The following is a 26,369-nucleotide window of genomic DNA, read 5'->3' on the forward strand; positions in this document are numbered from 1 at the left end:
ATATGAGTATGTTGTCCAGTCTGGCCGGTAATCTCTCTGTGTAATAATCATACCACTCTTTTTTTTTCACTATGCGAATTTGCTTAAGATGCTTGTGTTGCTTAGAATGCCATTTCCTTTCCTTCATTCTAATTCTGACCCATATTTCAAGACCATAGTCTTCATTTATTGTACCACGTGAACACAGTGTGACAACACTTGAGCCCACTGTCGCTGACCAGAAGAATGTCAGCTGAACATTGAAAAAAATCCACGCTGAACCAGAAACGAGACATTTCCTGTGGAGAAATTATTTTCTCAGGTTCTTGATAAAGAGGAACTAGAAATTCCTAAGATAATCCTATTTTGTGCCATTTATAATTTGTTATATGTAAATATGCCTGAGTTAATTGTCTAGAAATAAATATGGAGTTCTTATTCCAGAGTGCAGATTTAGACGAGGTCATTGTCACATACTTCTATGGTTTTCTTCCTAAAACAATCAAAGAGGACTTCTAGGTATTTTTATAGATAGATATCTGAATTATGTGGATTTCATATGATTATTACAACCAAACTCAGGTGTCCAGTTGGGTGAACAGTAAACACTGGATAATGCTGGATTAAAAATTACTTCTGAGAGAATATGCTAGAGATTAAAACTGAACATGACAATTATGACCTATGAGCAAAGGAGTACTGATAGAGAGTGTGTTATTAACCAAGAAAATAACTTACGTATTTAAGAACTTGAGCTAATGGGAAAGAATCAGTATCTCTCCTCTCCCCTCTTTCCTCTCTCTCTCACTCTCTGCCTCTCACTTTGATGTGTATTTTTGCTACATGTTTTACAAGCATTACTTTAGATCAGTAGAAGACAACTCATAATATCATATTATTTTATTATAGTAATATTGTGGCAGTACACATACATCACACTAATAAAATGAATACTAATAACATGAAATTTGACTTAAAACTCATGACACAATAGAATAGCTCAGGAACAATTCAAAACAATGACAGTAACTTCTTTCTTTCTTTCCCTATATGCTATTTTTTTGGTAAGTGGAATCCATATTCCCACACAAACTAGAATTACTAAACTCTTAATAGCATCCCCATGGTTTTGCTTCTTACTACAATGCCTTCATTGATTTCATCACAGATTAAGCATAATAACAAAACATCATTTGTCCTCAGGAGCATGAACTGTCTGAGGCTATTTCTGCATGCACAGCAGCCTCATTCTTAAATACCTGTCTTAAGTATGTCAATCTACCCACCAGCTTTCTGCCAGGAGTATGACTGCTGTACATAAACTTTCCTGATGCTAATTACCACAAAGCATCCAATTCTTTTCCTAACAAACTTTAAATATCATAATTTTATTGTTACCCCAAAATGGTGCTTTCTGCTTTGACAACATAGCCTGAGGCAATATTTTTGGAAGATTATCTTGGTGCTGCTCATTTACAATCCATGAATTTTTTTTCTTATTTAAGGAGGTAGTATATATCTGTATCGATGAAGAGTATTTTAGTTGTATATATCAGAAACTTCCAAATAATAATGGCTGAAACACAAGGACTTATTCTCCACATAAAAGAAGTCAAGAGGCTGGCCGGGTGCGGTGGCTCATGCCTGTAATATAAGCACTTTGGGAGGCCGAGGTGGGTGGATCATGAGGTCAGGAGATCGAGACAATCCTGGCTAACACAGTGAAATGCCGTCTCTACTAAAAATACAAAAAATTAGCCAGGCGTGGTGGCAGGCGCCTGTAGTCCCAGCTACTCAGGAGGCTGAGTCAGGAGAATAGCGTGAACCCAGGAGGTGGAGTTTGCAGTGAGCCGTGATCGTGCCACTGCACTCCAGCCTGGGCGACAGAGTGAGACTCCGTAAAAAAAAAAAAAAAAAAAAAGTCAAGAGGTTAAGCAGGCTAGAGGTGCTATGATGACTCTATATTTTTATCCATTATCCTTAGCACATGGTTCGCGTACTCAAGTCTACCACATGGACCAAGGTTGCTGGCTATGGGAGCATTTCATGCAGCAAGAAAGAGGAACGGAAAGGGCCCAAAGAAGCATATATCCCAGGAGAGTCAGCCTTCCAGGTACTCCAATTCACTGTTTACATTCGCCTCTCAGCAGGGAGAATGGGAAATGCAGTCTTTTTGCTGTGAGGATTGCCACTTTCTGCTATTAAAAAAGAGAACAGATGCAGAATAGGCGAATATTAATTTTTCCCATATTACTTTTACCTTTTTAAGTTCCTGCTGGTTGAAGCCCTTTACTGCATGTCCAAAGGGAAAGATCACAACCTTTGGAGTCAGCAGATCTTGCTTCAAGTCTTGAACCTGCCCCCTTACAAGGTATGTCACTTTTGGTATACCATTATCTCTGAATCTTATTTTTAAGATGGAGATTTTAATAATATTATTTCATGAGATTACAGTGAAGAACAGATATCATTATATATATATAAAATAAGCTACTTATAAAGTACCATTGTATATTTAATATACATATTAATATTTCATTATATACTAGTTAGTTATGATTGTTATTAACTTTTATGTGTGAATTTGGAAGTTATTTGCATTAACTAAGAGGACTATGAAGAAAAAAACCCAAATTATTATGTAATTCTGTGTTCTCTAAAGTTGTTTATTCTTACTCTGAAGAATGCAAGAAAAAATACGAATACTTTGATCTCTATTAAATTAAAAAAAAACATGTGGAGAGCAATAGGAGTATTGGATACCACAGAAAATATGTTGAGTTTGCAGAGTAAAGAGGGAGTCAAACTTCCTTCTCTTCACAAACTTCTGTGAGGCTAGTGCTAATGAATAAGCAGTTTTCATGTATAGCTCTTAAAGAAGAGACTGTTGATTATCTATGAAACATCAATCTCCTTTACTTATTTTTTTCTGAAAGCTTTGCTTTTACTCCTGAATTGATCCCTTTCCATAGGACTGAACAATAATATTCATTACAGCAATATGGAAGTTGGTAAATATTTCTTATCAATTGATTATATCTGCTAAATATTTTCTCTACTTATTTTTCTCATAGTAAGGTGCATGGTTAAGTAAGGGATTTTTCTAGTATAATTAGTATACTAGAATGATAAGTAGCCAAACAATAGTCTATTTTCCCAAGAAGAAATACTAAAAATTAATGTCTGTGCATATAATTCATTCGATTTAGTTTACAGGACTGTAAAGTTTAGTAGAAATGCATACTTTTGAAATGGAAAAGTATTTTCTTGAAAATTTTTCTTTTGTAGCTCTCTTCCGAGTTTGTGAAATCGGTTTATATATATTTATGTTGACAAGTGATCTTCTATATTTCCTTCGTAAAATGTCTCCTGTCACAGATGAAATGCTAGTACTTTTAATATGTAAAGCATATTGCAATCAATATTGCAAATACCAAAGACCTAAATAGACATAAGGATGAAGAATATAGGCAGAAAATTCTCTGGCAAGACTAAAACGTGTTTCAAGAAGAATGGAGTAGTAAACTGCATTTTAAATTCTGCTGAGAAGTTAAGAGGAATGAGTGAAAAATAGCCAATTAGAAGGAGGGAGATTGTTGCTCTCTTGGATGAATGCAATTTTGATGGAGTGGAGGAACAGAAGCCAGCCTGAGATGGACTAAGGACCAAGTGGTGGTTTCAGAAATGCAGACTGGAAAGACAGACAATGTTTCTAAAAAGTCTGTGAAGGTGAAAAACCTAGAGATGTTGGCTCTTGTAGACTTCTTGGGGATATAGCAGAGACAGAGAGCTTAATTAGTTATGCCTACTTCTGAGAAGTTGGCAGGAGATAGGATATAGATCAGACGTGGAGAGTTTCACCTTGTAGAGAACAGATGCTTTATAAAAATTAAAAGCAGAGGCTGGGTGCAGTGGCTCACGCCTGTAATCCCAGCACTTTGGGAGGCTGAGGCAGGTGGATCATCTGAGGTCAGGAGTTCGAGAACAGCCTGGCCAGCATGGTGAAACCCCATCTGTACTAAAAATACAAAAATTATCCGGGTGTGGTGGCGGGCGCCTGTAGTCCCAGCTACTCTGGAGGCTGAGGCAGGAGAATCACGTGAGCCCGGGAGGCGGAGGTTGCAGTGGGCCGAGATCGCACCACTGTACCCCAGACTGGGTGACGAGAGTGAAACTTCATCTAAAAAAACATAAAATTAATACCGGTGATGTAGAAAAAATAGGGATGCAGATACAGGTACATGTTTATATTTCATAGAGGGAAGCTGAGGTAGTTTCCAACTGGTTTGAAGGAAAAATCCAGATTCGAGATTTTGAAAAGAATAGTGAAGAAGAGAAGTCACAGAAGACTTTGAAAATATTTGTTTTCAGTAAACCAAAGTTTATTGCGGCACTACTCACAATAGCAAAGACTTGGAACCAACCCAAATGTCCAACAATGATAGACTGGTTTAAGAAAATGTGGCACATATACACCGTGGAATACTATGCAGCCACAAAAAATGATGAGTTCATGTCCTTTGTAGGGACATGGTTGAAGCTGGAAACCATCATTCTCAGCAAACTATCGCAAGGACAAAAAACCAAACACCACATGTTCTCACTCATAGGTGGGAATTGAACAATGGGAACACTTGGACACAGGAAGGGGAACATCACACACCGGGGCCTGTTGTGGGGTGGGGGTAGGGGGGAGGGATGGCATTAGGAGACATACCTAATGTAAATGACGAGTTAATGGGTGCAGCACACCAACACAGCACATGTATCCATATGTAACAAACCTGCACATTGTGCACACGTATCCTAGAACTTAAAGTATAATAAAAAAATATATAGAAAAGAAAATAAAGAACTAAGAACAGCAACAACACAAAAAAAGAAAATATTGAAAAATGTTTGCAGTCTCAAGATGATGAAGGAATATTTGGCCCTTACAAAACATAAAAAGAAAGTTATAAGGGAAAAAGACAAGTTAAAATAAAAACTGAGAAGAGTGAAAAGACTTAAGCAGACTAAGAATGTTACAGCAAAATTTAAGTCTTCTCTGGAGTAAATAAAGAGCAGAATAGAAATAGCACTGTGGAAGTTCAATTCAATAGCATGAAGGAAACAAACTGCAAACCACCAAAGCTACAGACCAGAGTACCAGCGGCCCATGGTAAGGAGGCCTGAAGGCCCCAAAGCAGTCTAGCCCCTCAGAGTGCTAAAAATGAACCCACTAGGAGACTGATCCAGAAGGAGGCCTCGCACTGAGTAGAAAGTTTTGGGAATGGAATAATAATTGAGCAGGATAAGACAATAAAGAGAAAGGAAAGCAAATGTCTAGACCAAGTGGGAGAGGAGACAGAGATGGGAAAGCATAGCAAGTTAGCCACTGTATTATTGAATACTATAGAAAAGGGAGCTCTTTGAAATTACAAAGGCTTGCCTGAACCCCATATTGATCTGTGCTGGTGGTTTTCTCATTCATTTAAATTAAAGATTGGCCCACATACATAGAGCTAGAGGTCAGTTCTCCCACGCTGGGGAGAGGCATGTTGGAGAAACAGATCTAGATAATAGCAACGAAACTCACTATAGCACTTAATATTAACAGATCTTTTCTTTATTCACATGCATACACATATACACACAAATACCTTATATATAATATTGTATTTTATATATAGTATTGTATCTAGTATTTATGATGTTACATATTATTGTGTGTATATATAGTATTATATATAATATTATATTATACAGATAATTGTATTATATAAATAAAATGCAATATGGGAGAAATACCTGACTCCATTGAAAACAGAAAATTCAGGATGCATAAATTTTGAAAAAAAAAAAACACCTTGTATCCTCCAGAGATTGAAGAAGGTACTGCCCTTATAATACAAAAGTAGAAAGCATAATCAATGTGCAAGAAACAATTATTTTAAAAATCGAAATTTAACAGAAAGGCTTTTGAAAAAAATTTCCTGGACCACAGAACTAAAGAATTAAGAGATTAAGAAATAGAGAGAAATGGTTGAGACCGGAAAATGTGGCCAGAAGGCCAATGTGCATGTTACAAGAGTTTGGAAGAAGCGAGGACAAAAAAACCTGAACCGGAAGAGAGACTAAAGTTGTCTTTTTTTTTTTTAAAGAAAAAGGAAAATAGCTCCAAGGAATGACTTGTTATCAGATTGAAATTGTTCACTGTGTTGAGCAGGAAAGATGAGTAACACTTAAGGTAATGAGTATCAAACTTGTCCTTATGGGAAAAAACCCAGTTACTCATAAAGGAATAAGAATTAAATTAGCATCAGATTTCTCATCAGTAACATTGCATTACATTCAGTGTTCTGAACGAAAATCATTTATACCTACAGTTCCATACCCAGCTGAATTTCATATTCAGCTGAATCAAATATGGGGACAGGGACTCAGAAAATTTACATCAATACAAATCAGAAGACAAGAAATATAAGAACATGAGCAACTAATACAGGAAACTCGGAGGAAAACAGATTCCAATTTGAGAAAACAATGTCAAAATGAGAATAAGCCAAGGTATTGATGGGAGTCACTTATTACTAAGGAACCTGTTTTTCTCTGAAGTAATTTAACTAACTTATCTCAGAATAGGCAGTATCTCTAAATCCTAACTCTTTGAAATTTCAATTTCGATGCCTTGAAATGATGCTCCTTGAATGTAGTAAACACATTTGTGAAATATTCCATTCCTAATATAAAGATATTTGGTATCAACTTTCTAAGTGGCTAAATTTAGCAACTTCTCTGTATACCTGAGAAAACTGGAGGCAGAGGAAGGCCAGCAGAGAGCCAGAGGACTCACCGAAACTTTGAGATTATTAATATTTCACTTTCTTTGATTTGTTGTTGTAATATTGATAGCAAATAGTATTTCCAAAAGTAGTTTTTATGAGTAGGTGTCCCGTAATATTTATTAGCTGCAAACATGGTGGAAATGTCTAGAGAAAGAAGTACTTACAATATATGGCCCTGGGAAAGAACAACACTTTCCAACTTGAACACAGGCTCATCTGTGCATGCATGCGGACACACCCACAGGCACACAAAATGCCAATGCTGCATTGTATCTCATCTGGCTCTTCCTAGTAATATCAGAACTTGTCCATCAGATTGAAAATCATTATCATAATGTTGTCTTCCTCTCCAGCAACAAATTGAGTGGCATATTTTCATAATGACTGTTTGATTTATTAGGTCACACATATGAGAAAAGTATATTTTTTAAATAATAATTTTAACTTCACATAATTGAAGCATGTTTGAAAATCTTGTATGCCTGAAATGGAAATGATTCAAGTTGGAGTTATGGAAGAAAAGTAAAAAGTTAAGGAGCTAACAGTATGATATTTACTAATCACCTGAATTGTAAGACTTTGCTATATCCTGCAGTGTGCATAAAGCAGTTTATACAAAGCTAATTTCATTATTTCAATTTTCTTCTGATATTGGCTATTGGTTGTCTTGTGAAGAGGGTTCATAAAGCTTCTTTTCTCCACCCCTCACCCTTCACTTTCCTGTTGTCCTTTACTAGAACACCTACTTCATATTACACACACACACACACACACACACACACACACACACACGGAGGAATCAAAAGCAGTACAACACAAGTGCTCTTCTATTCATCCCAATCGGGGCAGATTTTAACTTCATTAAATTGCTGTCATATGGTGGCTGCTGACATGCATCAGGCTTGGAGAGCTTCACTCATCAGGTATTCTCTAAGATTGTTAACAAGAACAGCAACTCTCATTAGGGGTTCCCCAAAAGCAGCTAATTAAGGGACAAAGGTTGCTCAGATTGTGACAATTACACCTGTAAGGTCCCTGTAGAAACACCCAAATCTCTAACAAACCTATGTTTGGTTGCTTAGGACAAGAAATAAAGAGCTCGTCCATTAAAAAAAAATGAGAGGCAGAAACTGTCAACCATTTGAAAAGCTTTACGAAAATGATCATCCAATTAGTGGCTATGATCAAATCAGGCATGAACTCTCTCTGGATGGCTCCATAATTTTCCTTCTTGCATGGTGTAATTTCATATAGCTCAAATGAACTCGTGAGAGGTAATTCAGTTCCAAACAGTTTTCTCATCACTGCTAATTATACTAATACATTGAAATGCCTCCTACAAAATGCATGAGCCCTTTAAGCCACCTCATTAATGTGATATAATTTTTGCCAGAATATATATCAAACCTATTATCACCACAGGTTTCTTTAGCATTTTTTTTTAAATGTCTATCAAAAGCTTAAAAAGTAGATTTCATTGGGCTGGCCCTCTCATAATTAACTGTTTCTTTGAACTACTGTTGTCTATTGTAGTATTTTTCAACGGCGTTAAAAATCTTCAGTATGATATGCCCCAGATCCACTAGTTTCTTTTTTTCTCTCCGAGTATTTGATTCCTTAAATCTTTTCCGTTGTAGCTGATTCTTTAAATGGCAAATGGTGCATGCAATAATGTGCAAAAATGAGTTATACAAACTGAAAGCAGGGGTGTAAAAAAAAGCATCATCTGAAACTAAAATAAAGACAGATTTTATGGTATTTATGTCAGTTAATTTAACTGCTGGTAGGGGCTTTTGTTGAAACATGAGTTAGTTCCAGTGTTTAACCTTGCAGTATTAATTTATGCTTTATGGCCTGAGTACTTTATCATTCCCTCCTTGGGAAGACAGTTATCTCATTAGCCAGAATTTAATGAAATGCAAGGATACACTTCTTAATTTCAAAGATTACTATAACACAAATCAGGTGTAAATCTCAGACTGACTGCCCCGTCCCTTGCCTGTTTAAAAAAAGAGAGAGAGACGGGTTCATTTTGCAATCATATCACAGAAATTCATCTGGTAGAACACATTTCATCACAGCCATTCTAAAAGCATCTCTCATCTGTAAAAGTTGGTATAACTTTGCATCCAGCAATATTGATGGCCCTTTAGCTACTATAAAGTTTCCAGGGTTGACAATTCATTATTCATCACCACAATTAAAAAATAAAATGTTGATAAAATTACCAATTCCCTAGACTTATTCAAGCATGGGCATGAACTCTTCACATTTTGACTAAACGCAGTCTCACAGATAGTACCATTATATTTTTTACCACTGTAAAAAATCAGCCAATTTTTAAAATTAGCAGACATTTTCATGGAGAGGGTAAATATGACCTGAGATTTAGAATTATCGAATAAACACACACATACAAGTTTAAAATATAAGGCATATTATCTGTCTTAAGGAAGCAAAAATATTTAGGTTATAAAGCTGTCCAGAATGATCTTTGCTAAGAGTTCTAAGGCATCTGAACATTTAAGTACTCTACCAACTGGTTGCCGATCCTGGCACAGATTCTCTACTTTTGTGTTTCTTGTTTTTTGCTCGTGCAGTCTCCTTTGCTGAAATGCCTCTTCTTGCCTGTTACATCATCTGTAGCATAATCCTGGGCCTGTAACACCATTTGAATCACCTATGATGAATGTCTGATGTTCAAGTTTATTTGAGAACATTGCATGGTATTTAGGTTCTCTTGGAAATGAATGAATGAATACAGGGATGCTTGGTGTATGGATACTTTGACTATTAATTTGATGTAACTGTTCTAACAATGAAATAATAAGAAGCATACATATTTTTTCATCATATAAGCAACATAAAATAAGGAGAACCCAGTGACTGAGTGACTTTCTTTGATATGCTAATTGGGGAAAGAATTCTTTCTAGAAACTAACAATCATTTAAAATCATGCACTTAATTAGCTATATATCTTGTGAGAGTGTGTACGTGTGCATTCTGTATGAGAATGTGTGTTTGTCTGTTCATGTTTGTTTAAATCTCAGCTCAAAACACAAGATTTATCACAGAGATAGGCTTTATTTCAAGGAAATGGCCAGTAAACTCTTGCATAGGGATTCATGATATTTAGCTCACTAGCTATGGGCATTCTTTTTCTAATATTTTTATATATGCCTACACCTAGAAATTTGAAATAAAACATGATGTGAGGCATCGTAACTGACACTTCCTTGATCCAGAGCCAGGTTCTTTGGAGAAATAGCATGGAACCTTGATCTGAGTGTGGGATTTGAATTTAGACAGATGTGCATCCAAATCATGGCTTCCTGGCTATGTATTATGAGAAAAATTACTTACATTTTTCTCATATGTAAAATGAGATAGTTAAAACTTACTAATGTACTTTAAAATAAACTTTATTTTTTAGGGCTATTTTAGTTTTACAGAAAACTTGAGGAGATAGTACAGGGAGTTTCCATAAACCCAAATCCAATTTTCCCTCTTAATAACATCTCATTTTAGTATGACACATTTGTTTCAATCAATAAACAGTATTGATATTATCAACTAAAGTCCATACTTTATTCACATTTCCTTAGCTTTACCTATTGTCTTTTTTTCTGTTCCAGGATCCTACCAAGGATATCATGTTACATTTAGTTGTCATGTCTCACTAGGCCACTCTTGGCTGTGATTATTTCTCAGAATTTCATTGTTTTTAATTATTTTGACTACTTTGAGACTTATTGATCAGGTATTCGTAAGATGCTCCCCTATTACAATTTTTCTGATGTTTTTGTCATAATTATGGGTTTGGGGAAGAGGAGCACAGAAGTAAAGTGCAATTTTCATTATAATATATCAAGGACACATATGATTAATATTACTTATCATTGTTGATGTTAAGCTTGATCATCTGGCTGAGATCTTCATAACATTTTGACAGGATTAAGCCAAGCAGTGGCATGTGAAGATACACCCAGCACAATGCCTGGAGCACAAGAGGGGTTCAATTGCCCTTGAGTCTCACTTGTCTTTCTCACCTATACTTGTATTAAATTGTCATGATTTTTTTGTGCCTTGGTTATGGTATCACTGGTATATACCTATGTCCAAACTCATCAAAATGTATATACTAAATATGTGCAATATTTGGTATATCAATTATGTATCAAAAAAGCCTTTAAAAAAGAAAGTAGATGTTACCTATTAGCTGAATTATGAGCAACTATCTCCTCCACTATATTCATCCATCAATTTATCAAATGTTCAGGAGCTATAATGTACTGGACAAAAACACCAAAGAATTTTTATTTCTGGATTCTTAGTTCTTTCAATACACTTCTGCTTGGCCTTAGGAAAAGTAACGAGTCTTTATCTTGATCTAGGCTTTATCATATATTTATTCATATATATTCAAGTACCTACTGTAAGCTGATCTTTGCCTTTGTTGAGCCTGTCCTCTGACCCCACACACCAGGTTTGCACACTGTGGCTTTTCCTTTCATAGCCGTCAAGGTACAATGTCTGCTTGAACCCTGAGTTTCATGCAAGAGGGAACCACACTTGTTTACGGGGTATCCCCGACACTTATCACATGGCTGGCACATATTAACGCTAAAATACTTTTGAATAGATTAATGAATTAATTTTATGATGGAAGAGGGTCCTTAATATTTATTTTTAAATTTAATTTCTCAGAGTGGTAAGATGGGAAAGCAGATTCATGGGGATTAAATGGTTTGCCCAAAGTCATACCAGTATGGCTCAGTGCCAGGCCTTGAGACTACCTCTTTCGATTTTGTGTGCAGTGTCCTTTTCACTAGAAAGAGATGTTTTCAATCAAGGGTCTATGCTAGGTAATGTGGGCATATAAAGATATATAATCATATCTATTTCTTAGGGGTTAGAGGATGAATTAATGTATTTCAAAGGCAGTAGGAAAAGAAAAGGTGCTATGAAAGTATAAAGTATTATTAATACTGAGTGTTGGAAAGACAGGATTGAATTTTTTAAGAACTAGATATATTTAAGAAAAAAGAGTTCCCAACCAACCTGTCTCAGAATATTCTACTTCATGTATGAAAAATGCTTGAAGAGGGACAGTTAGAACCAAGACCTCGTTTATGAGCCAGAAGCTGACTGCCTCTCTATGGAGCACAGTGAGTTCCCCAGACATCCCTCCAGCCCCAGAGCAGCTAGTTTTAAAAATAATTCCAGGCATTTGGTAATAAAACAATAGCCAATTGGAGAACTCATTGGGATTTATTTCATTTGGAGGATGTTAATGAGTTTTTAAAATTTAAGCAAGTGGTCGGAATAATGTATCTCATGCCAAAGCTCAGAAGTTATTAAACAAACGTGAGTTTACTCAGTTGGAAAATAGTAAGACATGGTTGAGTCTATATAATTTCCTTTTTAACTCTCATGACTCTCTGAAGAGCCTACTCCATGGCTTCCCTTACCTCAAGTTGAGTCTGTCATGGGCTCAGGCCAGAGGCAGAGTCTGGTTCTTTAGACTGTACTGAATGTAAAATTTCCAGATCAGCCTGGTTTCTGGACATGACTGTTATTCCCCCATCAATTAACTCCCAGTTCATCCTAATTCTTCTTCTACTTTTTTATCTGACCAGTTATAATATGGATATCTGTTAATAGTAGTAAGTGCTTTAACCGTTGATACCTGAGAGGGGTCAGTTTGGAATTTATTATATTAACTGGTTAAAGAAGTCCCAGATTTCATATTTGAGAGGTTTCTTTAAAATTGGTAGTATGCTGTTTGCTATTTCTTTTATTTAATATGTATGTTTAGAAGTGGATTTAAGAATCAAAATGAGAATGGAAAATGAGATGGCATTTTTCATTCTATCTAAATGAATAATTAGGTAGATGAGTTATCTATAGATCATTTATCTGTTAGAAGATCTAACAAGAATGCCAAAAAGCTTGTTAGGAAATATTTTGCAAACAAACGGACCTAAAAATAAGTTTGATTTTGGTCCCAATTATAGTGACTTATTTGGAAAAGCCATTTTTGTGGAATTCAAGCTGCCATCTATCACAGAAACAGTACTTAGGATCACTTGCATTTCTGGAACCCTGTGCTGCACTATTATCTATATTTACTGCACTTTAGGAAGTAGACCAATGTTTATTACACTAGATAAAAATTTCAATAGATAAATAATTTAAGTGCCTGTCTCTACTAAACAATTTTAATTCAAGCAATGGGTTATATGAGTTTGCCAAGTAATGAAGAAAACCCCTTAATTTTCTTTATGTGCTTTGGAAAGTAATTTCAATAGATGACAAATTTACTCTTCTTTTCTGACTTCAATTTCTCTTATGTATTTCCAATGATAAATATTTTATTCCACTGATATTTTATAACTTCATATGCATCATTTTTGAGGTGGAGATTGCGAAGTTCAAACAGAGAAGAGATGTTGGAGTAAGATGATACCTTTTACTGGGAGCAGAAAGACTGCCCATTAAGGTCCCATCTGGGCACTAATTCTGCATCAAACAATTTGACCATTAGCTCTAAAAGATCTCCCTCTACATAAACAACATGGAATTTATTTCACATCATCTCACCCCTAGTTGCATTAAGTTTAAAATGTTGATTTATTTGGTTGGACTACTGACAACTGTAGACTGAGCTGACCATAAAACTATATTTAGATGTAATTCTTCAAAAGGCCAAAGGGTAACAATTTATCCACTTAGTCTTGTAGGAATTAATTTTTCGATTTGACTATTCATAGCATCATTAATGAAGAAAAGCCGCAAGAGAAAACAGACCATTTTCAGGAATGTGATTCAGAACATTAACACCTTAATTTACATAAAATTAGTTACATACTGCTGCAGTAATTTAATTTGTTTGACCAGTACTTTGCAACTGTGAAAAATAGATTCAGAAAGGCCAAACAAGGAGTTCTATATATTTTCTCCAAATGACTAGTCTCAGAATAATACGAAACAGAGAGAATTAATTACAAGACGATTCAGAATACCATAGTGGCAGCTTTGAAATGCATGAATTAGGAATACATTCTTCTTTTATTCCTTCTTCTTCAAAAATCGTCATAAAATGCCTGCTTCATGCCTGAAATAACTTCCATATTTTCTCCAGGTTTCATTACAGTTGCATAAGTAATAATAATAAAACTAAGAGTGTATGATATGTATTGTTGTCAGATAAAAACCTAAATCAATCTAGTTTTACCAATAATGACATCACTTAGTATAACACATAGGTGTTAAGCACAAAATGGATATAACTAATATCATATATTGTTAATCTGTTAACATCCAACACTTAACCACTCTAACTTCTAGATGTGAAGCATAATTAATTTGAACTTTTAATAATTAGATGTTTGCTTTTAAAAATTAGTTCTTTGTGAACATAAACAGCAAGGTTTTCCATTTTTCCTATCTTCATAGTTTTTCCAGCTTTTAAAAGTATTTTGCACATCAAATATATTTTCTACATAAAAATATATTTATAATTCAAAATTTCCTTATTATTAATATCACGTACAGCTGTACTTAATGCTTCTTTCCACCTAATATGCCTTATAAAGGTCCAAATTATGACTTCCTATGTGCGATTTTCTTAAATTATAGTTTTAAGTATCCACTTACAGCCAGGTTTAATTGATGAGGGTAACCATTTCTTCATTTTCTCTCCCACTAGCTATGGATTTGAGGCTAAATTATTTTAGCTCTGCTTTATATTTTTGATGTAATCAGAAAAATCATTTGTTCATTTTGTCTATTAAATGTCTGGTCTGCGAAGCGATAGTATCGATATGGGCGGAAGTATCCCGGGTCGAGGTAGAAGGTAATTGCTATCTAATAGTCTCTGTTTTACTGACAGCATTTCTATTTTGAAGTATTTTTTGAATTGGCTAATTAAGTTTATCTTTTGAATATATAGGACAATTCTTAGGTTATTGTTGATATCTTCCCTGTCAGACAGGTTATATATCATTTTCAATGCAGGGAAGAAAAAGTTTTCTGTGTCATTCACCTGGTTCCGTGAGAGAACAGTGAGGATTAACAACAATGAAACCCATATAAAACATTGTAAATACTTTTTATTTTCTAATACATCATTTTCCAAATTTTAACTGGACCTAAACTGTAAGTCGAATAATATCTTTAAAGTTATCCTCTAGTCCCATTGCCATGACGATATCTCTTCCTGATAACTTTCCAAAATAGAATGCAATGTGGTGGGGTATTTTGAAATTCAGGGAGCTTGGATTTGGTTTTGATTTAGATTTAGCCCAATGACTTTGGTAACCCAAAGTTACCTAATCATTTCTGAGCCTGGATTTCCTCTTGGGTGAAATGAGGGTTTTAGATGTGATGGTCTGTAGGATCTGTTCGGGTTCACTAAACTCAGCATTTGATACAGTATTTTTGTTTGTTTATTTGTTTGGTACATTTAATTTTTTAAAGGATGACACAGCTGAATATAAGCAGGATTATGGACATGACTGAGGTGGAAGGGCAGTGTCATTTTAAAAGGTGAGTTACAGAGAGCCACCTACTTATGTGGTGAAGGAAAGTGGGCAGAGGAGCAGAAGGACACAGAGACAAGCTCTCAATTGCCTTGTTCTATTTTCATTGATTCTTGACTTTAGTCTTCTTTCTAGTAGAACACCAAGACAAGAGTGCTGTAGAACAGATTGTTCAATTTCAAAACTCACTTTATTGAGATTATGTTTTGCTACCGCAAATTTGCCCCAGGAATACATTATAACATTGGGCAAATTTTGCACTGTCTTTTGAATTAGGTAACCTTGTATTTTACCACGCCTTCCACTAAAGAAAAAATCAGCCACTATAATCACAAAGCTTTGGATTCCTAAAATATAAACACAATGTCTGCTTCTTTCAATGTATTTATGTCATTACTTTGACTTTATTAATTAAAAAGCTCCCTTATAGAAATAGTATATATCCCCACAATTAAGTTTGCCTCAAAATAAACCAAATTTCAAAAGGATCAAAATCAATGAAGATAATTTAAAAAGTAGAAAATGACTTCCACAAATCAGCTCTCTGGTGTAGTGTGCAATACTCTCTGAGCCCTGGAAAGCTTCCTAATCTAGTCATTTGTCAGAGTGTAGGTCAAATGATTTGCTGAATCTAACTTTTATTGATCAGATGCTGTTTTACGGAGCATGCGCTGAACATTACTGGTAAAATGATAAGACTTTTCTTGAATAATACATGGTTTGTGCCTTAAGCAGAATGATGTTAAATGTGCACACACACACACACACACACACACACACACCCTTTTCAAACCTAAAATGGAGTAGACAACTGAATAAAAGAGCAAACTTCCATCGTAGTACAATAGTAATGTGGAGAAACTGAACTGTTAAATCAAATCCGTGAAATTCATTTTCTTTGTACAACATTAAAATATATCCCATAAAATGGCAGAGCAATCCAATAAAAGAACAGGCTCTGAAAAGAGTAATTTGTTTGCAACAATGTTACACATTTAATAGAGTTCTACAGTTTTGATCACATTTAGAATTCTATTGCTTTTTGTTAAATTTTCTCAGAATTTTTCAAAGTTTTTATCATTTCTTTGAAATATATGAACCTTTTAATGTATAGATAATTTATTCAGCACCTACATTTAAATGCTCCGTAGGCGTAATTTTTCTATTAAGTTTTCTTCCCTAGCTGCTTTTACTTTATCTCAAATAGATTATTTGAGATAATCATTGTCAACAAATTATAACAGGACTGATCTGTTAGAGGATCAGTTCTTAGCTTCATTTCAATATTTTAACGATTTGCATAATAATTTTGCAGGAAGGAAAGTTTCTGTGACTCATTGTTTCAGGAAAATGGTCAGAATACTTTCAATATTATTAATTGTATTTACAATAGAACAGAAAATAATTTCTTATAATATGAACTTATGAATATGAACATGAGGCTGTTTATGCCCCTGCATTGTTATTTTTCCCAGAAAATGTTTGAACAAATTGAGGGTAATTAAGTATGAATGAAGATAGTTATGTTATTTTTCAAAATGAAACAGACTTTCAAATAGCTCTAAAGGCACAAGCTTTTTTCTATCTTTACTAATATTACCAATTATAAAGATTTATTTTATCCAGAGAATAATATTTTGTTTACAAAAATCCATAATTATGCTTGATGTTGTGTTAGAAAATATATTTTTACCTCAATCTGAACTACGTTAAAAGTGTTCTGCCTTAAGTCTGTAGTCAATTATAATTGTTTGGTAAAAAAATATTTATCTGTGTAAGGATATAGTGCTTATAACAGGAGTTCTCTGATAAGCATGCAAATTTTGGCTGAAAACTACAAAGAGAAAGAGTGTTTTCCTCATGTACATTTTCTGCATTCTTTTTCCTTTTTTTAAACGGAGAATATTGGGCTGTTTCCAATTAAATTGAAATGTGGCATGGAAGTTATCAATCAAATGTAATTATTTTGTGCAAAACAATATCACACACAAAATTAGCATGTGCAACAGGGGAAAAGTGTCAGAACATATCAGTTGTTCCTGGGACAGCTCATCTCTTGTTGAAGTGATGAAATTCTGGAAGCATTGTTCTGGGCTGCCTGGCATCACCCACTTTGGCCCTCTTTCCTCAGGTTCATTTCCCTCAGTGGCTGCTTTTGGGTGCTTTCTGTACAGGATGCAGAAGGGGAATCAGAACGGAACTGTGTAAGGTCACCAGTACCTTCTTCATGGTCCTACCAGGAATCCTTACCTCAATCTCATTTAGACAGCACCAACTAGCATTCTATGTGTAGAATTTTGGCAGATGGTGATAGAGAAGGCAAAGCGTGATTCCACAGTTTCCCTCATACCATTTCCTCATCCTTCTCCGCCACACACATCTCATGTGCAGCAGGACTCTGGCTGCCTGAGGCCTCATGCATCGTGGCATCCGGTGGAGCTTGGAAAGTCTTCACAGTTGGCTTTGGGCCTGTGCCTTCCAATAGCCAGCGTCCTCAACAAGACCTTCGTGATTCAGCCTTGCCCACCTCTGCTGTGTCACATGCCTTCCATCCCACTCCCAACCCCAGGCACCTTGACTCTGATCACTCTGACCTTGTCTCTGTTTCTGATGCACGCTTAGCTCTTTCTCAATCCTGAGTTGCTGGCATCTTTGTCTCTTCCTAGAAGCCTCTTTATATCAGTCCTCACCTGTGCCAATATCACTAATCCTTTCAATTTCAGCTTCACAATCATTTTCTCCAAGTTGCCTTCCTCTGATGCCTCATTCTAAATTATTTTTATTTTTACTTTATTTTTTAATTTTAATTTTATTTTATTTTTCTTAGACAGAGTCTTGCTCTGTTGCCCAGGCTGGAGTACAGTGGCACGATCTCTGCTCACCACAACCTCTGCCTCCTGGGCTCAACCGATTCTCCTGCCTTAGCCTCCTGAGAAGCTGAGATTACAGGCGTGCGCCAACATGCCTGGCTAATTTTTGTATTTTTAGTAGAGCCGGGGTTTCACCATGTTGGCCAGGTTGGTCTCAAACTCTTGACCTCAGGTGATTTGCCCGCCTTACCCTCCCAAAATGCTGGGATTGCAGGTGTGAACCACTGTGCCCGGCCCTCATTCTAAATTTGATTTTCCCAATAACTCCATTAAGTTAATCTTTCTCTTAAACACCCTATTTTTATTCTTCACAATTCTCATTTTTCAATGATTCGTGTAATGCCTGGTGCCCTGATTAGTTTGTATGCTACATAAAGTCAGGGATATTTCTTTTCCACCACTGTATCCCCAGCACTTATTTCAGTGTCTGATGTTTACTAGGTACTCTTTAAATTTTGTCAAAAAACTAAAATAGTTAATGTTAGAGCCGTAGATTGAAACTAAGACATCTATTCTTACTCATATTCTTACCCCACCATGACCAGCCTTCCATTAATATCTACAAAAGTAAGCCACACTAAAGAGGTCCATCCTGAAAGAATAGTGGTTTAAATTTTACTACCTGGCAGCATATAATTTTTTTTCTGATTTTTAAAATCTTGGATTTAATGACTAAAATAATCCTTTTTGATAAACCCTTGAATGTTTATTGCATAAGAATTTATGTCAGAATTAAGTTGGGTTAAATACTAATCTTAAGTTTCTCTTACCCAAACAGTAGGAAAAGTCCTTCATGACCATCATAGTAATAAGCCCACATTGTACACAGCATGGAGGCATGTTAGGGGTAAGTGCAAGATTTCTCATGCTAACAGATGGAGAGGTGAAACCTCACCTTCCTTACCCTTTTGCCTTATGATGCTGGGCAAGCTTCATAAATACTTTGGAGTCTCTGCTTTCTTATCTGTAAAACAGAGGTTAAAAATAGTACTTATCCTTTATATTACCTGTCTGTTTTATTCATTTCTCTATCCTATCTGCAACTTTGAACAAGGTTTGTCTCAATACATATGTTAATGAATAAATAACTTATTGGATAAATAAATATTGGACATTGCATGTCCAATATTTAATAGAAAATGTTTGATATATTCAGGCTATGACTTTTTATTATTATTATTACAGATCTCTATCTGTATCTACCTATGTATTATACCCATTCCAGTGTCTGATACAAAGTAGGATCCCACTAAATTGCAGTATGATGTAGTAGGAAGATTTTACTAATAGAAATGACCCATAAAAATTCAATGTGTTTTCTTTAATAGACACAACTTCACAGCGAAAACAAGTGGATGCTCCTACTGAAGGCCTGCTCTGATAGAGTGTATAGAGGCTGCCAGTAATTATTCTCTATAATTTTCTTATTTCTACTCTAAAATCAGTGCTCAGTTATTTTCTTTTCTTATTATTTAAAATGATATTATTTCTAAAAAGATAAACTGACTATGCCAAAAGCAACAGGGTGAACAAATCACTTCCATTGTATTTTTCAAGCTATGAAGGAATACACACACATATAATGTAATGTATAAAACCTATATAAATGTGTTGTAGGTCATATAAGCAAAAAGGAAAGGTGAGGAATTTTAAAATATTATACATATAACTAACAACAGGAGACCACTTTGTAGGTTGCAGGATGTTTCCAAGGGATCTCCCCATTTCTTGTACCCTATTTTTATCACTATACATGTGTCTCATTTGTAAATGGTTGCTTCATCAATTCAAGATTTATTACAACATGTTGGTAGAGAATTTGTGATGATTTCATCAGAGTTTTGACATAGCTTCCCTGGTGTAATTACTGTGGTATTCCAAGGAAACCTAAAAATTAGACACATTTGAAGCTATTAAAATTATACATTATATATTTTGGCTGTCATTAGCAACATGATACAATCATATCTTATGTGGTAGAGGCTATATAATGTTCATTCTTGTTGGGTAGACATAATCTGAAAAAAATATGAATGCAGTATAACCTTATACATTTCATAGAGGATAGAAAGTATTACTAAGTGGTTAAAAGCACCGGCATTGGCATCAAAACTCAATTTTCTCATCTGCAAAATGGAAGTAATTAATAGTAACTCTGACAGAATTGAGGTAAGCATTCAATGAAATAACACATGTAAAATATTTAGCATATTACTTGGCTTATTTTAACACAAAGTGTGTGTTAATGTCACAATCCTGTACAGGAAAAATTGAGGTGTGAAGTGCATTTTGTTATGTAAAGTATAATGAGTGTCGTAGAATTGAAGACCACAGAAATGAGGAAGCATCATCACTTCTTTCCAAATTATCTGTGAATATTTGCATAACTAATAAGATTTCAAGGTAATGGAGTGGCTTTGGCTAACTAGGAAGGTAGTAGGTCAGGAGAACAAAACCTGGCAGAAGGTTTAGAGTAAGGGATGGGAGGAAAGGCTGCATGTTATAAAAATGTGCCATAGGATTTGATGCTTGTGAAGTGAAAATACTCACTTGTAATAAGTTACTGGTGGCTGCTGTTAATTTGAAATTTAGTGACAAGCCAAGATGTTGCTACAGTCAGATGTTGATCTACAGAGACAATGGGTCCAACTTCTGGAGAATGTTTTTTTCTATCTAGCAGTAATTTAAGCAGTGTGAAAACCTGTGCAAATGCTCTTTTGGGTCATTATACTTCTGCACATCATCCATAATATATTTGGAACTGGTAACACATTAGCCTTGTTAAATGTATTGGTTTTTCACAACTCATTTTTGAAAACATCCACACTTTATCAAGGCTGCTCCTTAAATCTAACGTATTTATCATATGGAATTTTATTTATCAAATTTTATTTGCTGACAAGGGAGATAGACATGAATACAATGTTTAAAAAGACGTCGATTGATGTGAGAAAAGAAATGCAAGTCCTGGGCTGGAAGCTCAGTGGATTGGAGAAATGTAAACGTCTCCTACCTTTTATCTTCACATGACAAAATACATTATGGTCAAAATAGGATAGTCTCTAAATTGCAGCTTTCTAACATTCTAAAACCTGCATAATATAAGCCAATGCTTTTGGTTAGGCTTTTAAAAAAAATTTAAAAATTCCTTGAGGAACCATTTTGTCATAAATGCCACTAGGTCATTGTAAGCCTCTTCTTTCTTACAACACTCTTTTATATGTAGTTATTTCAGATACATTAAAGCCAATTATAATTACCTTGGCTATATAAAATAACACCTCCTTACACAAGGAGGATGTGATGTATGGGGTGCAACATATACTGGTGTCAAAAGCAAGTTATTTTCATCAGACAATTATAGTTGTCTTTGACATCAGGCCTACATTTCCCACCAATTAGTACAAACTGCAGGGTGCAATTCTAGAATTCTGCAGTGCTAGCAGCTAGTGGTACTAAGTGGAATTTAAGGCATTTAAATACTGTAAGGTCCAATAAATATTCTGCTTTAACTTCCATTGGTTCAAATCAATAGTCTGTGTTGTCTGCACATCATTTTTCCTCAGCAAGAAAGTGCATATGGATTTTATTTTTTGTTGGATGTTAATTCTTCTTGTCAACAAAGTGCTTAATTTTCATTTTAACTCTTATGTCTCTCCTGCATGCCACTGAACTGTGTATCAGGCCAAACTTACAACCACTAGTGGGGATAGAGGTGGATGTCAGTGGAAGATGTTTGCAGAAAGGAAGTGCTCTGGAGTGAAAAGTAAAATTGACTTTTTATTTTTGTATTCTGTTCAGTTGTACAATTACTTTATATTCTTTAAAATTATTATATTGCTGAGGTAAAAACAATGTAAGCAAACCAAATGAGCATTGCTCAATTTTTTTGAGCATTTTATTTCTCATTTGAGAATTACATGAAAGAACACATATGTGACTATAGGCTAGTGAGACTAAGGGATAAGGATAGGATGTGTAGATTAACCAGTTATTTTGCCTAACTGGCATCTACAAGCAAGGCTGCCTCATTTTTTTTTTATTATACTTTAAGTTTTAGGGTACACGTGCACAACGTGCAGGTTTGTTACATATGTATACATGTGCCATGTTGGTGTGCTGCACCCAGTAACTCGTCATTTAACATTAGGTATATCTCCTAATGCTATCCCTCCCCCCTGCCCCCACCCCACAACAGTCCCCAGTGTGTGATGTTCCCCTTCCTGTGTCCATGTGTTCTCATTGTTCAGTTCCCACCTGTGAGTGAGAAATGCGGTATTTGGTTTTTTGTCCTTGCAATAGTTTGCTGAGAATGATGGTTTCCAGCTTCATCCATGTCCCTACAAAGGACATGAACTCATCATTTTTTATGGCTGCATAGTATTCCATGGTGTATATGTGCCACATTTTCTTAATCCAGTCTATCATTGTTGGACATTTGGCTTGGTTCCAAGTCTTTGCTATTTTGAATAGTGCCACAATAAACATACATGTGCATGTATCTTTATAGCAGCATGATTTATAATCCTTTGGGTATATACCCATTAATGGGATGGCTGGGTCAAATGGTATTTCCAGTTCTAGATCCCTGAGGAATCGCCACACTGACTTCCACAATGGTTGAACTAGTTTACAGTCCCACCAACAGTGTAAAAGTGTTCCTATTTCTCCACATCCTCTCCAGCACCTGTTGTTTCCTGACTTTTTAAAGATTGCCATTCTAACTGATGTGAGATGGTATCTCATTGTGGTTTTGATTTGCATTTCTCTGATGGGCTGCCTCATTTTTATTTATGAAACCAACTAGATTAATCAGCTATTTTGGTAACTGTTAATATGTTTGCGTCTCATCAGTTTCCAGCATAACACCAGCCTTTTTTTTTTTTTTAAAGGAACAGTATACAGCCAGGTCTTTAAGTGGTTTACCCTCACATATCATTGTCTTAATTTACATTACTTAGGAGATTTAAGTATTTTCCTTAAGTTTCAAGATTTCAAATATTATATAGCCAACAATATTTTTTAGGCATTGTTTCTAGAGTTCAAATATTGTCCTTTCATGCAAGTCACCTGAGAGTTTTATAAAGAAATGTACAGTTAGCTGTCTGTATCTGTGGGTTCCATATCAATGGGTTCTGCATCCATGGATTTAACCAACTGAGGATTGAAAATATTTGAAAAAAATTGCATCTGCACTGAACATGTACAGATTTTTTCTTGTCATTATTCCCTAAACAATACAAAAACTATTTACATAGCATTTACATCCTATTAGGTAGTATAAGTAATCTAGAGATGACTTTAAAGTATATAGGAGGATATGTGTAGGTTATATGCAAATATGCTACCTTTTACACAAGAGACTTGAGGATCTGCTGATTTTGGTATCTGCAGGTGTCCTGGAACCAATCCCCCATGGATACAAGGGGATGGCTGTACAAAAAGGAGATGGCCTCATTTTCAACTGGGATCTAATACCCCTCCTCAAACACCAAGAGTATGAAGCTATCCAAAATTATTATTCTTAAAAAATACATGTAAGTCCTCTCAATGGGAGAGGACTCTGTTAGGTGGCATTGTAAGTTATGGGCCATGTGCTCTGTTGCAGCCATACAAGATTATAGGTGGGACGTAGAGTCCACGTGGAGAGTGAGGGAGAAAGATTCTGCAGAGTTGTTCAACAACACTGTGTCCAACGCAGACAAAGGCAGTTCACCTCTCCTTCTGCTCCAAGGGTCAGAAGCAATTTTCATACTTCCCAAATCCCTTCTGCTCTTTTTCCTCAAGGATGTTTATACGAATTTTGGAAAGAACACTGTAGGATAGAACACTACACTATAGAGTGTAGCCCATACACTAAAAAGAAGTGGAAAGATCAGTCACAGATGGGTATTGGTCATTTTTTCATTTATTCATTTAGTGTTTATTGAGAAACTACTGAGAGTGTGACAATGTGGAGATGAATCAGAAGTGGATCCTGACCTGAAGAATTTGTGGTTTAGGGCATCTGAAAGAAGCACATAAATAACTATAGTACAATATAATGTCTGATTAGTGCCACAAGAAAGTCAGATGAGGAAACACTACAGGAGTGTTCAGAAAAAAAGGTGAATACTTGAATGGACAGTCAGATAATTAGCCATTCCACTCATGGTCTGAGTGGTTTTTGATCTAGTCCCTTGGTGTTTCAATTTCTCTCTACTGCCAATATTAGGGAAAGATAGCTGTTTTAAATATGAAACATTATGTGTGAATAATAGTGAGTTTCTCTGCAGTGAAGTGTCAATTTAAGGTGTTGTATTTCTGGTAAATGAGCCACTTTTAGTGGTTGCAAAATAAAATATACCTATAAAAAGGGAATGTACTTATAACTCCTTGATCATCAATAATTGTTCATACTACTCCACTTTGGGCAAAATCAACCCAGACGAGAGTACTTTATCCCGCAAATTTGTCACATTATGCCTAATAAAAACCGATAGCAGACTAATTTCAAAGATAAAGACCTTCAAGTAATAGTTGAACAAGAGATAGGAACTGTCTCTCTTTCTCCCAGGGTTTGGGGCAGGAGGTAGCTAGGTCTATATAAGCAGCTCCTTTTCTCTTCCTAGAGTATTATCATGTGATTTAGACTTGACTTGTTATAATTATTTCCAGCATCACTCACTTCCCGAAATCTACCAGAGCACCTAACCAGGCATTGCATTTAACAGTTAACAGCATTATGAAATCCAGTTTATGAGTCTAAATACTGTAACCACCCTGTACCATAACCTGTGGTTCAAAAGACATCCTAGTAGCAGTCATCCTAAACTCAGGCCCCTGAGAGAGGGGAAAGCAGTGTTTTTATGAAGCAAACTACGGCTGCAACTTTACTGTCATTTTAGCTCTTCCTCGAATTTTCCTTCTCCCAGAATACTCTTATGGAATCTCATCAGTGCAACAGCTTCCTTTCGAGTGGCACTGAGTGTATCTTTCCAATGGTGCATGCAGTATATAAGCTCATAACACCCATTAGCATTAATGGGAGTTATCCGTGTAAATCCCCTCACATCGATTAGAGAATAGGCCCCTTTTGATTTTAGAAATCTTTCCTGTGAGGATTTCCCATGTGTCTAGTATGGGCATATAAATGGCCATTTTATTGTATTAAATATGTATCACATCCATCATTTTTAATGCTGTGCTGTGATGAAGGCTTCTCAGTTCTGGGATCAGTTCAGAAAATATTTAAACTTGGCAAGCTAAACAAGCCTCAGCTAAGAAAGCCTAAGGGCCCCATTCAGAGGAACATTATCTACCATTTATGCTTGATTTAAAAGACACACACACACACACACACACACACAACTGAAATTACTCAGAAAAAAACTGTGGACAACATTGTTTTTGACTAAATTACAGGCTTTTAATATTCATTAGCAGTGACTTTTCCATTATTCAGCCAAGAAAATCTGTACACAAACCAAAACCAAGAGAAGGAAATTTACAGACAACTGCTGGTGTTTGTTAACAACAAAATAATACCAACTATAGAAGGTCCACTTAGGTTCTGACCTAAGGTGGCTCTGTTGAGTGATTCTCTCCCTGATCACGACATTCATGTAGAGATTAAGGGTGGAAAAGAAATAAAATCCATATTTTCCCCATTGTTATTTTATGAATTGTAACTTTGCTACTAGAGAGTGGCTATTTGTAAGACTGCTAAAGCAGAGGCAGTGTGACATTGTCCAGGGGTGTAGACCGAATGCATCATTTACCCATAAACCTATCTTAGCCTTTGGATGGTCTTGCTTTCTTCAGCTAACCACAGTTCCTACCACTTCCAATTGTATTGTAGCACCTCTCTTCCTACACATTCCCCTGTTTGCATAGTAAGTCTTGGAGCTTGACCATAAGAGTTTGATCCTGGCACTGCCCATCCTAGATGTTTGTCTCTAGGCAAGCTATGTAGACTCTCTGATCCTCAATTTCATTCTCTGTAAAATGGGAAAATAATACGTTTGTTCAAAGATTGTGGTCAGAATAACATGAGTTAATGTTCATGAAGCCCTAGCTCAGACTCTGGTACAGAGAAGGTGTTCAACATATGGTAGACGTTATTATAAAATAAGTACGAGATCGTTATAAATGGGATGTGGGAACAGGC

Source organism: Gorilla gorilla, chromosome 16 (genome assembly GCF_029281585.2).
Source record: "Gorilla gorilla gorilla isolate KB3781 chromosome 16, NHGRI_mGorGor1-v2.1_pri, whole genome shotgun sequence".
Lineage (NCBI taxonomy): Eukaryota > Metazoa > Chordata > Mammalia > Primates > Hominidae > Gorilla > Gorilla gorilla.